A 12,662-nucleotide genomic window follows, 5' to 3' on the forward strand; every position below is an offset into this window, starting at 1 on the left:
TACGAAATGGGAGGGCCACTTTTATGGAAGGGTAATGACTAAGTGGAATGTGTGGATCAATATTTATGGGTTAAGGATGGATAGTTGGGGTTTGGTATGAAATGAGCACAAGGATCATCACTTTTATGAGGTTCTTGGTTCGGTCTCCAAGGATATCATTCTTCCAATGTTGCATGGCAACATTCCCCCTTTGTGAAGTGGCCGAACCTCCTTCTCAATTTGTCTCATCAATTCTGTTCAATCCTTCCTTCATTTCCTACACAAGACAAAAGGAAAGCAAAAGTTAGCATTGAATTTTTGGTGGCAAAAGTCAAAGAGTGGGCTGGCTACTTTTTAGATTTTTGTTTTTAAACATCTAAATGCTATCCATGAATGCAAACCAACTGACTTATTTAGTGTTCATGTATGCAACATTGGTGACACCAAACTTAGTTTGTGACCATGTAGTGTAAAAAGAGTTGATTAAGGCTCTAAGATCAACACGATATGAATTGTGTTCATGTCCTCTTAGTGTGCCTTGAACACCAAACTTGTTGTTCACTATGTGTTGAATACAAGGGTTCATCTAAGTGTTTATCAAAGTTGATTTGGAATTCATGAACCTTGCTTTATTAACTACTTTAAACACCCCTAAAAAAAATATGAAACATGCGTTGCCTCCCATAAAGTGCTTCTTTAGCGTCATTAGCTTGGCGTTTAGCCTTTGTCAGGGTGGTTGGTAATGCCTCAAATCTTCTCCTCTCGCAGTGAATCTATCTCCATTGGCTTCATTAAGAATCTCTACATGTTCCAAGGAGAGAATTCTGCTGATGGTGTACACTTAAGGTAGCTGAGATGAAATGGTGGGGAGATGAGGTGGAATAGCTGGGAAATGAGCAGAGATTACTTCATCCCTTGGAGAGAAATCCTCTGTAGGGATCTTCTTGTTCCTCCATCCCCTTGGCGCCTTCTTCCTTGTTTCTTTTAATGCTATCCTGCTCCTTGTGGCCTCATTTTCCAGGAAAATTTTGTTGCTGGTCTCATATGACTCTGGTGGATTTAGCTCCTCTTGGGTTTCCCTTGGCTGTTGTGCCTTCTGACTGTATTGTTTGTCAACCAAAGGGATTCCCAGGGGTATTGTTTGTGCTTCAGTGCTTGTTTCTTCCACCATTGCCTTATTGTGATCCTCCATTGATTCCTTGTTTTCTTGATCTGCTTCTTGTGAGGGTCTGAAGATATTGAAGGTAAGTTGTTCATCATGTATCCGTAGTATTAGCTCTCCTCGCTCCACATCTATAAGTGCTCTGGATGTGACTAGGAATGGTTTTCCCAATATGATTGGATGGAGGTGACTCTCTTCCATCTCCAAGATAACAAAGTCTGTGGGAAGGAAGTAGTTTCCAACCTTCACTAGCACGTTCTCAACCACTCCTATGGCTTGTTTTTGAGTTTTGTCAGCCAACTTAATGATTACGTCCGTGGGTGTTAGCTCATTGATTTGAAGCTTCTTCATGAGGGACAAAGGCATTAAGTTGATGCTTGCTCCTAGGTCACAGAGTCCCTTATCAATCACTGTTTCTCCTATAGCACAAAGGATGTGAAATCTCCCTAGATGCTTCCTTTTTGTAGGCAACTCTATTTGAATGAGATCACTACACTCCTTATTCATCACTATTGTTTGTCCTCCCTTTAGTGAATTTTTCTTGGTCAGCAGCTCTTTCATACACTTAATATATGAGGGCATTTGTTGGAAAGCCTTGATGAATGGTATGTTTACATGAAGAGATGCAAACATGTCGAGGAACTTTGAGTACATTTTCCTTTCTACACCCCCATTAAGTCTTTGGGGAAAAGGTGCATATGGGTTCAGAATCTCCTTCTCCCTTAACTCTTCCTTCTATATAGGTTTGGTTTCTTGGTCACTCTCTTCCTGCTTCTCTATTGAAATATCTCGAGAGTGTTCTAATGGTTTGTTCAGGTCTTCCACACTCCCCTCATCACTTATAGTGACCATCTTGCATTCTTCCCATCTTACTTTCCTTACTTCACCTCTCGGGTTTTTCTCTGTGTCACTTGAGAAACTATCAGTAGGCTTGGGAATATGCTGAGAGAGATATCCCACTTGAGACTCCAGCCTCTTGATGGTGTCCCTGGTTTTTTATATTAGCTCTCACTTCATCCTTGAACACCTTGTTGTCTTGGACTTCCTTGCATATACCTTCAAGTAGAGTCTCAATTCTGGAGAGTCTATCTTCGGATGGTGATGGTGGGTTGAGATTGGGGGAGGGGGGGATAAGGCCATTTTGGTTTTGATATGGATGTTGAGAGGTATTGTTGTGTGGGTGTTGATATGATCTCTGTGTGGAATGTTGGTGAGTTGCATTGTTGTTGGGGTTGTGACGTCTGTGATCTTGGCTTTGATCTTGTTGATTTCCCTACCCAAAGTTTGGGTGGTTCTTCCAACCAGGATTATAAGTTTTGGAGTATGGATCATGGGCTTGCCTAGGTGAGTTCCTAATATAGTTGGCTTGTTCCCGGTCACCCTCTTCCTCTGTATTTACTCCTTCTTGAGCTGCTGGTGAGGTGGTGACTGCTGCAACTTGGTTTCTTTCCATCTTCTTGGTAAAGTCAGCCAGCTGCTTGGTGATCATCTTGTTTTGAGCCAGCAGTGCATCCATGTTGTTCAGCTCCATCACTCCTCGAGTGTTGCTCCTTTCAGAAGCATAGAAGTAGTCATTCTCAGCTACAGTCTCGATGACATCTATGGCTTCTTCAATAGTCTTCTTCTTGTTTAGAAATCCTCTAGATGAGTGGTCTACTGCCTTCTTTGATTCATAAGAAAGACCCTCATAAAAAATGTGTAACTGCACACCATTCATTGAACATGTCTTGCGGGCACCTTCTTGTTAAGTCCTTAAACCTCTTCCATGCTTCATAGAGAGTTTCACCATCTTGTTGCCTGAAGGTTTGTACCTCAGCTCTCAACCTGTTGATTCTTTGAGGAGGGTAGAATCTCGCCAAGAATTTGTTCACCACATCTTTCCACGTTGTCAAACTCTTCTTTTGGAAATATTCTAGCCATTTAGATGCTTTACCCTTGAGTGAAAAGGGGAACAGAAGCAGTCTATAAGTGTCAGGATGAACACCATTAGACTTCACAGTATCACATATCCTTAGGAAGGTGGTTAGATATTGATTGGGGTCTTCTTGGACGCTTCCTACGAATGTACAGTTATTTTGAACGAGGGTGATGAGCTGGGGCTTTAGTTCAAAGTTATTGGCATGCATGGTTGGCTTTTGGATGCTACTTCCACAATTTCCTGGGTTTGGATTAATATAAGAGCCTAGAACTCTTCTCTCTTGCCCAGCATGATTTACTGGACCTTCTCTGGCATGGTTGTGAGCTTCTTCTTCATGGTGATTCTCTATATTCTCCTCCATGTCTATTTCAAAATACTCTTCCTCTTCTTCAGCACCAACGACTCTCTTTCCTCTTACTTCCCTCCTTAATCTAAGGAAGGTCCTCTCAGGTTCAGAATCAAAGGAAGCTGAAGCCCCGCTTCTTCTACCTATCATACAACCAACAAAGCAAAAAGCAAGAAAGAAAATGAATGAAGAAATTACTCTTGTTAGAATGGATGTTAGTGTGAGCGGTGCAATATATCAAACAGTTAGTGGGTTAGTGAACTAAATTGTAAACAACTAAGAAAGCACAACAAACGGGCAAGGGAAAAAGGGAAGAAAATAGCTAAAAATGAAAGTAAATCACTCATATGGGATTAAACAAAACAAAAGAAAATTGCTCAATCTAGTTATCCTCCAACTTTATCATTGTCGATACAAAATCAATCCCCGGCAATGGTGCCATAAACTTGATGCACGAAAACTTGTCTCTCAACAATTTTCCCTTCGGCAAGTATACCGAATTGTCGGAAAGTAAAAACTCACAATAGAGTGAGGTCAAATCCCACAGGAATTGATTGGTCAAGCAACTTTAATTAGAGGAATGTTCTAGTTGAGCTAAGCAGAAATTGAGTTGAGAAATTGCAGAAAATTAAATGGCAGGAAAGTAAATAACAGAAAATGTAAGTACTGAAAATAAATGGCGGAATGTAAATTTTCAGAAAGTAAATTGCATAATTTTAAATGGGATTTGGGGAGATGAGCATAAAAGTAAATGACAGAAGGTAAAGAGAATGGGTAAGATCAGAAATGGGGGATTCATTGGGCTTAGGAGATGTCGCATTCTCCGGATCAAGTTCATTCTCATATCTTCCTCAATCAATGCATTCATTGATCTCCTTGGCAATCTTAAGTGATTGGATCCCAATTCCTTGGCAACCCAATCTCTCTAAGCTTGAACAATTGCCCAATTCCTTGATTTAATTGCTCATGGAAAGAGATAAAGTATGGTCACTGATTATACCACATGTATTTTCAAATCAAAGTGTTGGTAGGATTATATGTCACTATATCCATCCAAACCCCAATTTGGTCCAACATGAGAAAGCATTTCTAGAATGATCTCCTCATTCCTCTTCCAAGGTTCCAAGGAGATCCAGGTATGGAGAGTTTCTTTTCCAAGACAACTAACCAATTGAATTAAGATCGAAAGCTTTCTTGTAAAATCCAGAGAAAAGAAAGAGGAAGAAGAATGAAAACTATAATCGATCCATAAAATTACAACAGAGCTCCCTAACCCAATGAAAAAGGGGTTTAGTTGTTCATAGCTCTGGAAATGGAAGATGATAGAAAAGAGTGCATTCTAAAATTAAACTAGAAGTTGCAGAGAAAGTAAAATATACAAAGTGTAGTTCCCCAAATTTCCCAGCTCCCTTTTTAATTCAAAACTATCCCTATATATACTACTATTCTGATCTTCTAGTTAGCTCTTCAAGTCTTGAATATGGGCCTTTGATCTTTAGTTGAAGCAGTTACAGTCTTTAGTGGGCTCAGCTTTGCTTGCAGAAAGAATGTGAGTTAGGCATGATGGGGAGTTAGTTAGGACGTTAGTGGCGTTAATGTTAAATGTAAACTTGGGTTTGAAAGCGTTAGTGACAATAACTTTGTCACTAACGTACCAAACTAGTTGATCCACGTTAACTTCAACGTTAGTGGTACTAACGTGACCACTAACGTAGCCTCTTAGCCCTTTGCAAGCGTTGTTGACACTTACTTTTACCAATAACGTTGCTCCTTGTTCCTCTTTTCCACGTTAATGATCCATGTTAGTGTAACTAACGTGGCCCTTAACGTGGGCATGCCAAATCTCGAGAGCATTAGTGACACTTACCTTTGTCACTAACGCTTCAAAATGCCCCTTCCTTCCATGTTAGTGCTTCACGTTAATGGCATTAACGTGACCACTAACGTGGGTGTGCTTGCCATCTCCAACGTTAGTGACAAAGAGTAGTGTCACAAACGTTGGCACATCATCCTTTACTCTGCGTTACCCTTCACGTTAGTGGTCTTAACGTGACCACTAACGTAGGCAATCTTGGCCTGATCCAACGTTAGTGACAAAGGTGAGTGTCACTAACGTTGGCGATTCTTTCTTATTCCACGTTAGAGTTCACGTTAATTGGATTAACGTGACTCTTAACGTGGCCAAGTGTGGCCTTTTGGAACGTTAGTGGTGTTTACTTTGACCACTAACGTTGGAGCTTCTCTTTCCTTCCATGTTAGTTCCCACGTTAATGTAACTAACGTAGCAACTAATGTGGGTTATGATGGCTTTCGAAGGCGTTATTGGTGGTAACTTTACCACTAACGTTGCAAGCTTGCTCCCATTCCACGTTATTTTCAAAAATAAAAAAAATAAAAAAAAGCTTAAAAATAAAATAAAATTACCTAATCTGAGCAACAAGATGAATCGTCAGTTGTCCAAACTCGAACAATCCCCGGCAACGGCGCTAAAAACTTGGTGCACGAAATTGCGATCATCAACAATGGCGCCAAAGACTTGGTACTCTCAAACGTGAATCACACTTTGTCACAACTTCGCACAACTAACCAGCAAGTGCACTGGGTCGTCCAAGTAATAAACCTTACGTGAGTAAGGGTCGATCCCACGGAGATTGTCTGCTTGAAGCAAGCTATGGTCACCTTGTAAATCTTAGTCAGGCAGATTCAAATGATTATAGAGTTTTAATAATTAAAAGATAAATAAAACGTAAAATAGGATAGAGATACTTATGTAAGTCATTGGTGAGAATTTCAGATAAGCGTATAGAGATGCTTTCGTTCCTCCTGAGCCTCTGGTTTCCTGCTGTCTTCATCCAATCCTTCATACTCATTTCCATGGCAAGCTGTATGTTGGGCATCACCGTTGTCAATGGCTACATCCCGTCCTCTCTGTGAAAATGGTCCAATGCGCTGTCACTGTATGGCTAATCATCTGTCGGTTCTCGATCATACTGGAATAGAATTTACTATCCTTTTGCGTCTGTCACTATGCCCAGCACTCGCGAGTTTGAAGCTCGTCACAGCCATCCCTTCCCAGATCCTACTCAGAATACCACAGACAAGGTTTAGACTTCCCGGACCTCAGGAATGGCCGTCCATGGGTTCTAACTTATACCACGAAGACTCTAATATCTCGGACTCGGTCCCCTGTATTAGATATCTAAGAGATACCCATTCTATCTCATCTTCATGTAGAATGGAAGTGGTTGTCAGGCACGCGTTCATAGGGAGAATGGTGATGAGTGTCACATAATCATCACATTCATCATGTTCTTGGGTGCGAATGAATATCTTAGAATAGGAATAAGCTTGAATTGAATAGAAAAATAATAGTACTTTGCATTAATTCATGAGGAACAGCAGAGCTCCACACCTTAATCTATGGTGTGTAGAAACTCTACCGTTGAAAATACATAAGAACAAGGTCCAGGCATGGCCGAATGGCCAGCCTCCATAAAGGTCTAAGATAGCATAAAACTAATCAAAGATGTCTAATACAATAGTAAAGGGTCCTATTTATATCAGACTAGTTACTAGGGTTTACAGAAATGTGTAAATGATGCAGAAATCCACTTCTGGGGCCCACTTGGTGTGTGCTTGGGCTGAGCATTAAGCTTTACACGTGTAGAGGCTTCTTTTAGAATTGAACGCCGGTTTGTAACCTGTTTCTGGCGTTTAACTCCACTTTGCAACCTATTTCTGGCGTTTAACTCCAGAATGCAAGTTGAAACTGGCGTTAAACACCAGTTTGCGTCATCTAAACTCAGGCAAAGTATGGACTATTATATATTGTTGGAAAGCCCTGGATATCTACTTTCCAACGCAATTGAGAGCGCGCCATTTGGAGTTCTGTAGCTCCCGAAAATCCACTTTGAGTGCAGGGAGGTCAGAATCCAACAGCATCTGCAGTCCTTCTTTAACCTCTGAATCTGATTTTTGCTCAAGTCCCTCAATTTCAGCCAGAAAATACCTGAAATCATAGAAAAATACAAAAACTCATAGTAAAGTCCAGAAATGTGATTTTTATTTAAAAAATAATAAATTTATACTAAAAACTAACTAAATCATACTAAAAACTATGTAAAAGAAGAGAATATACTATAAATTCCAAAATATCAATGAAACTTAGCTCCAATCAGATGAGCGGGACTAGTAGCTTTTTGACTCTTAAATAGTTTTGACATCTCAATTTATCCATTGTAGTTCAGAATGATTGGCATCTATAGGAGCTTAGAGTTTAGATAGTGTTATTGATTCTCCTAGTTCAGTATGTTGATTCTTGAACACAACTACTTTATGAGTCTTGGCCGTGGCCCTAAGCACTTTGTTTTCCAGTATTACCACCGGATACATAAATGCCACAGACACATAACTGGGTGAACATTTTCAGATTGTGACTCAGCTTTGCTAAAGTCCCCAATTATAGGTGTCCAGGGTTCATAAGCACACTCTTCTTTTGCTTTGGACCTCGACTTTAACCGCTCAGTCTCAAGTTTTCACTTGACACCTTCACGCCACAAGCACATAGTTAGGGACAGCTTGGTTTAGCCGCTTAGGCCAGGATTTTATTCCTTTAGGCCCTCCTATCCACTAATGCTCAAAGCCTTGGATCCTTTTTATTACCCTTGCCTTTTGGTTTTAAGGGCTATTGGCTTTTTGCTCTTGCCTTTTGGTTTAAAGAGCTTTTGGCCTTTTCTGCTTGTTTTTTCTTTTTCTCTTTTTTTTTTCGCATTTTTTTTCTGCAAGCTTTGTTCTTCACTGCTTTTTCTTGCTTCAAGAATCATTTTTATGATTTTTCAGATTATCAGATAACATGTCTCCTTTTTTCTTATTCTTCAAGAGCCAACATATTTAACATTCATAAACCACAATATCAAAAGACATATGCACTGTTCAAGCATTCATTCAGAAAACAAAAAGTATTGTCACCACATCAAAATAATTAAACTAGTTTCAAGGATGAATTCGAAACCATGTACTTCTTGTTCTTTTGTTTTTAGAACAATTTTTTATTTAAGAGAGGTGATGGATTCATAGGACATTCATAACTTTAAGGCATAGACACTTAGACACTAGTGATCATATAGTGAAGACACAAACATAAATAAAACATAAAGCTCAAAAATCGAAAAACAGTAAAATAAATAGACAAGGAGATTAAGGAATGAGTCCACCTTAGTGAGGGTGTCGTCTTCCTCTTCTTGAAGAACCAATGGTGCTCTTGAGCTCCTTATGTCTCTTCCTTGTCTTTGTTGCTCCTCCCTCATAGCTCTTTGGTCTTTTCTAATCTCATGGAGAATGATGGAGTGCTCTTGGTGTTCCACCCTTAGTTGTCCCATGTTGGAACTTAATTCTCCTAGGGAGGTGTTGATTTGCTCCCAATAGTTTTGTGGAGGGAAGTGCATCCCTTGAGGTATCTCAGGGATTTCATGGTGAGAAATTTCCTCATACTCTTGTTGAGGTCCATAAGTGGGCTCTCCTACTTGCTCCATCCTTTTCTTAGTGATGGGCTTGTGAGATGAATCTTTCTATCTCTCATGACACAGAGGTGGAAGCAATTGCCTTCCCTTTCCTCTTTCTTGAGATTTCTCTGGCCTTAGGTGCCATTAATGGTTATGGAAAAACAAAAAGCAATGCTTTTACCACACCAAACTTAAAAGGTTTGCTCGTCCTTGAGCAAAAGAAGAAAGAAAGTAGTAGAAGAAGAAGAAAATGGAGGAGATGGAGGGAGATATGTGAATTCGGCCAAGGGGGTGTGATGTGTGAAAAGGAAGGAGTGATGGTTTGAATTTGAGTGGGTGGGTGTAGGTGGGTTGTATGATGGTTTTGGAAGAGGTATGGAGTGTTATGAAAAGGTGTGAAAAGGAGAGAAGAAGTGGTGGGGATCCTGTGGGGTCCACAGATCCTGTGGGGATCCTGTGGGGTCCACAGATCTAGTGGGGCTAAGGACTTAATATCCCTGCTCCAATTAGGCGTGTAAAATGCCCTTGCTGTGCAATCCTAGCGTTTAACGCCATACTGCTGCTTGTTTCTGGCGTTTAACACCAGGTAGATGCTTGTTTCTGGCGTTAAATGCCAGACAGATGCTTGTTTCTGGCGTTTAAACGCCAGAATGCTCCTCCTCCAGGGTGTGCTATTTTTAATGTTGTTTTTCATTCTGTTTTTGATTTTTCAGTAGTTTTTGTGACTCCACATGATCATCAACCTAATAAAACACGAAATAACAAAAAGAAAATAAAATAGATATGATTAAATAACATTGGGTTGCCTCCCAACAAGCACTTATTTAATGTCAATAGCTTGACAGTGAGCTCTCATGGAGACTCACAGATAATCAGAGCAAGGTTGGAACCTCCCAACACCAAACTTAGAGTTTGAATGTGGGGGTTCAACACCAAACTTAGAGTTTGGTTGTGGCCTCCCAACACCAAACTTAGAGTTTGACTGTGGGGGCTTTGGTTGACTCTGCAGTGAGAGAAGCTTTTCATGCTTCTTCTCCATGGTTACAGAAGGAGATCCTTGAGTTTTAACACAAGGTTGTCCTCATTCAGTTGAAGGACCAACTCTCCTCTATCCACATCAATCACAGCTCTTGCTGTGGCTAGGAAGGGTCTTCCAAGGATGATAGATTCATCCTCTTCCTTCCGAGTGTCTAGGATTATGAAATCAGCAGGGATGTAAAGGCCTTCAACCTTTACTAGCACGTCCTCAACTAGTCCATAAGCCTATTTTCTTGAGTTGTCTACCATCTCTAATGAGATTCTGGCAGCTTACACCTCAAAGATCCCAAGGTTCTCCATTACAGAGAGTGGCATTAAGTTTATTCCTGACCCCAGGTCACACAGAGCCTTCTCAAAGGTCATGGTGCCTATGTCACAGGGAATTAGGAATTTACCAGGATCCTATTTCTTTTGAGATAATTTCTGCCTATCCAATGCATTTAGTTCATTGGTGAGCAAGGGAGGTTCATCTTCCCAAGTCTCATTACCAAATAATTTGTCATTAAGCTTCATGATTGCACCAAGGTATTTAGCAACTCACTCTTCAGTATGGCCTCATCCTCTTCAGAGGATGAATACTCATCAGAGCTCATGAAGGGTAAAAGGAGGTTTAATGGAATCTCTATGGTCTCTAGATGAGCCTCAGATTCCTTTGGTTCCTCAAAGGAAAACTCCTTATTGGTCAGAGGACGTCCCATGAGGTCTTCCTCATTGGGATTCACGTCCCCCTCCTCCCTTGTAGGTTCAGCCATGATGGTCAAATCAATGGCCTTGCACTCTCTCTTTGAATTTTCTTCTGTATTGCTTGGGAGAGTACTAGGAGGAGTTTCAGTGACCCTTTTACTCAGCTGGCCCACTTGTGCCTCCAAATTTCTAATGGAGGACCTTGTTTCATTCATGAAACTTAAAGTTGTCTTAGATTGATCAGAGACTATATTTGCTAAGCTAGATGGATTCTGCTCAGAATTCTCTATCTGTTGCTGAGTGGATGATGAAAAAGGCTTGCTATTGCTAAACCTGTTTCTTCCACCATTATTAAAGCCTTGTTGAGGCTTTTGTTGATCCTTCCATGAGAAATTTGGATGATTTCTCCATGAGGGATTATAGGTGTTTCCATAGGGTTCACCCATGTAATTCACCTCTGCTATTGCAGGGTTCTCAGGATCATAAGCTTCTTCTTCAGAAGATAGCTCTATAGTACTGTTGGATGGTTCCTTCAATCCATTCAGACTCTGAGAGATCATATTGACTTGCTGAGTCAATATTTTGTTCTGAGCCAATATGGCATTCAGAGTATCAATTTCAAGAACTCCCTTCCTCTGAGGCGTCCCATTACTCACAGGATTTCTTTCAGAAGTGTACATGAACTGGTTATTTGCAACCATGTCAATGAGTTCTTGAGCTTCTGCAGGCATTTTCTTTAGGTGAATGGATCCACCTGTAGAATGGTCCAATGACATCTTAGATAATTCAGACAGACCATCATAGAATATATCCAGGATGGTCCATTCTGAAAGCATGTCAGAAGGACACTTTTTGGTCAGTTGCTTGTATCTCTCCCAAGCTTCATAGAGGGATTCACCTTCTTTCTATCTAAAGGTTTGAACATCCACTCTAAGCTTACTAAGCTTTTGAGGAGGAAAGAACTTAGCTAAGAAAGCCGTGACCAGCTTATCCCAAGAGTTCAGGCTATCTTTAGGTTGAGAGTCCAACCATATTCTAGCTCTGTCTCTTACAGCAAACGGGAAAAGCATAAGCCTGTAGACCTCGAAGTCAACCCTATTGGTCTTAACAGTATCACAGATCTGCAAGAATTCAGTTAAGAACTGAAAAAGATCTTCTGATGGAAGTCCATGAAACTTGCAGTTCTGTTGCATCAGAGAAACTAATTGAGGCTTTAGCTCAAAATTGTTTTCTCCAATGGCAGGGATTGAGATTATTCTTCCATGTAAATTGGAATTTGGTGCAGTAAAGTCACCAAGCATCTTCCTTGCATTGTTATTATTTTCGGCCATGTCTCCTTCTTTTTCGAAAATTTCTGTCAGATTTTCTCCAGAGAGTTGTGCTTTAGCTTCCCTTAGCTTCCTCTTCAGAGTCCTTTCAGGTTCAGGATCAACTTCAACAAGAATGTTCTTATTCTTGTTCCTGCTCATATGAAAAAGAAGAAAACAGAAAAGAAAATATGGAATCCTCTATGTCATAGTATAGAGATTCCTTTATGTGAGTAGAAGAAGATAAGAATAGAAGAAGGAAAAGATAAGAATCCAAACACAAGGGAGAGGAGTGGGTTCGAATTCTTAGATGAAGAGGAGTGTCAGTAAATAAATAAATAATAAGAAGGAGATGAGGGAGAAGAATTTTTGAAAATCATTGAAAAGAAAAGAAAAATATTTTTGTTTTTAAATTAATTTTAAAGTTAGAATTCGAAAATACAAAAAAAAAAAGAAAAATGAAATTAAATTAAAGTAAAAATTAATTAGTTAATACAAAAAAAGGAATTTTGAAAAAGAGGAAGGTGATTTTCGAACATTAGAAAGAGAGAGTTAGTTAGGTAGTTTTGAAAAAGATATGATTGAAATAGTAAACTTTTTAAATCAAACAAAAAGTCAAGCAGTTAATTGAAAAAGATTTGAAATTTAATTTTTGAAAAGATAAGAAGTTAGAAAAGATTTTGAAATTAATTTTGAAAAAGATGTGATTGAAACTTATTTTGGAAAA

At 39.8% G+C, this 12,662-nt stretch overlaps 2 non-coding genes across 2 annotated transcripts; both read left to right on the forward strand.

Annotated features, from left to right (window-relative positions):
• The first annotated feature begins 2,863 nt into the window (after positions 1-2,863).
• Positions 2,864-2,967, forward strand: LOC112724979 (small nucleolar RNA R71). The gene has a single exon (XR_003164114.1). It is a non-coding gene; the product is annotated as a small nucleolar RNA R71 (small nucleolar RNA).
• Positions 2,968-11,458: 8,491 nt separating this feature from the next.
• Positions 11,459-11,566, forward strand: LOC112725033 (small nucleolar RNA R71). The gene has a single exon (XR_003164164.1). It is a non-coding gene; the product is annotated as a small nucleolar RNA R71 (small nucleolar RNA).
• Positions 11,567-12,662: the final 1,096 nt, after the last annotated feature.

This window comes from Arachis hypogaea, chromosome 11 (assembly GCF_003086295.3).
Source record: "Arachis hypogaea cultivar Tifrunner chromosome 11, arahy.Tifrunner.gnm2.J5K5, whole genome shotgun sequence".
In the NCBI taxonomy this organism is placed as follows: Eukaryota; Viridiplantae; Streptophyta; class Magnoliopsida; order Fabales; family Fabaceae; genus Arachis; species Arachis hypogaea.